This window comes from Filicampus tigris, unplaced genomic scaffold (assembly GCF_054856515.1).
Source record: "Filicampus tigris isolate MCC_2025a unplaced genomic scaffold, RoL_Ftig_1.0 HiC_scaffold_42, whole genome shotgun sequence".
NCBI classification, from domain to species: domain Eukaryota; kingdom Metazoa; phylum Chordata; class Actinopteri; order Syngnathiformes; family Syngnathidae; genus Filicampus; species Filicampus tigris.
The window spans coordinates 1-2500 of record NW_028233423.1 but is presented as its reverse complement, the minus strand read 5'-3'; positions in this window follow the sequence as shown (position 1 = coordinate 2500).

Here is a 2500-nt window from a genome sequence, read left to right as displayed (position 1 = left end):
ATATTGCAACACGCGGTGCTCCAGGCGGGGGGGGCCCTCGCCCGGCCCGCGGAGTCCGATTGAACACCCCCCAGGTCGGGCAGGCTCGCTCTGTTGAGCGCATGGAGGTTGACATAGAAAATAATCCAACACGCGGAGCTCCAGGCGGGGGGGCCCTCGCCCGGCCCGCGGAGTCCGATTGAACACCCCCCAGGTCGGGCAGGCTCGCTCTGTTGAGCGCATGGAGGTTGACATAGAAAATAATCCAACACGTGGAGCTCCAGGCGGGGGGGCCCTCGCCCGGCCCGCGGAGTCCGATTGAACACCCCCCAGGTCGGGCAGGCTCGCTCTGTTGAGCGCATGGAGGTTGACATAGAAAATAATCCAACACGCGGAGCTCCAGGCGGGGGGGCCCTCGCCCGGCCCGCGGAGTCCGATTGAACACCCCCCAGGTCGGGCAGGCTCGCTCTGTTGAGCGCATGGAGGTTGACATAGAAAATAATCCAACACGTGGAGCTCCAGGCGGGGGGCCCTCGCCCGGCCCGCGGAGTCCGATTGAACACCCCCCAGGTCGGGCAGGCTCGCTCTGTTGAGCGCATGGAGGTTGACATAGAAAATAATCCAACACGTGGAGCTCCAGGCGGGGGGGCCCTCGCCCGGCCCGCGGAGTCCGATTGAACACCCCCCAGGTCGGGCAGGCTCGCTCTGTTGAGCGCATGGAGGTTGACATAGAAAATAATCCAACACGTGGAGCTCCAGGCGGGGGGGCCCTCGCCCGGCCCCGCGGAGTCCGATTGAACACCCCCCAGGTCGGGCAGGCTCGCTCTGTTGAGCGCATGGAGGTTGACATAGAAAATAATCCAACACGTGGAGCTCCAGGCGGGGGGGCCCTCTCCCCCCCCGGTGAGTCCGCTCACAGTGCCCCTATGTCGGGCAGGCTCATTGCAATGTGCGCATGGAGGTTGACTTAGAAAATATTTGAGAGTGACATGAGCTCCAGGCAGACACCGACTCATCGCCCGTGGGGTGTCCGACGAGCCCTCACCAATCTTGGATTAATGTTTGGCGAGGCTCCCCTGATCAGCTCTGGAGGTGGCAAGTTCTGAAAAAGTGGTTTCTGAAAATGTGCCCCTTGTATTTTGTGAAACCAGGGGTAAACCTAGCGAGTAGGCAAACTCATCCCCTGACTGGGGGGATCAACTTTTACCTACTACAGCGCCCCTAATGGCCAAAAGTGGTACTGCTCCCCCTGGTAGCCTAACCCATTGAAATGAATGGGAAAAATTAATTTAGGCTACCAGGGCTTTGGGCTACCAGGGCTTTGGGCTACCAGGGCTTTGGGCTACCAGGGCTTTTTGCTACCAGGGCTGTGGGCTACCAGGGCTTTGGGCTACCAGGGCTGAGGGCTACCAGGGCTATTATAGGCGGCCACCACTGCACTAGTGGCAGCCCGGGGAAGGTGCCTGTTGCTCGGATATGCTTTTACGCACGTCGGCCTCTGCGCCCTGGAGCTTTTTTATGCTACCAGGGCTATTATAGGCGGCCACCACTGCACTAGTGGCAGCCCGGGGAAGGTGCCTGTTGCTCGGATATGCTTTTACGCACGTCGGCCTCTGCGCCCTGGAGCTTTTTTATGCTACCAGGGCTATTATAGGCGGCCACCACTGCACTAGTGGCAGCCCGGGGAAGGTGCCTGTTGCTCGGATATGCTTTTACGCACGTCGGCCTCTGCGCCCTGGAGCTTTTTTATGCTACCAGGGCTATTATAGGCGGCCCACCACTGCACTAGTGGCAGCCCGGGGAAGGTGCCTGTTGCTCGGATATGCTTTTACGCACGTCGGCCTCTGCGCCCTGGAGCTTTTTTATGCTACCAGGGCTATTATAGGCGGCCACCACTGCACTAGTGGCAGCCCGGGGAAGGTGCCTGTTGCTCGGATATGCTTTTACGCACGTCGGCCTCTGCGCCCTGGAGCTTTTTTTATGCCACCAGGGCTATGTTAGGCGGCCACCACTGCACTAGTGGAAGCCCGGGGAAGGTGCCTGTTGCTCGGATATGCTTTTACGCACGTCGGCCTCTGCGCCCTGGAGCTTTTTTTATGCCACCAGGGCTATTATAGGCGGCCACCACTGCACTAGTGGAAGCCCGGGGAAGGTGCCTGTTGCTCGGATATGATTTTACGCACGTCGGCCTCTGCGCCCTGGAGCTTTTTTATGCCACCAGGGCTATGTTAGGCGGCCACCACTGCACTAGTGGAAGCCGGGGAAGGTGCCTGTTGCTCGGATATGCTTTTACGCACGTCGGGCCTCTGCCGCCCTGGAGCTTTTTTATGCCACCCAGGGGCTATGTTAGGCGGCCACCACTGCACTAGTGGAAGCCCGGGGAAGGTGCCTGTTGCTCGGATATGCTTTTACAGCACGTCGGCCCTCTGCGCCCTGGAGCTTTTTTATGCCACCAGGGCTATTATAGGCGGCCACCACTGCACTAGTGGAAGCCCGGGGAAGGTGCCTTTTGCTCGGATAT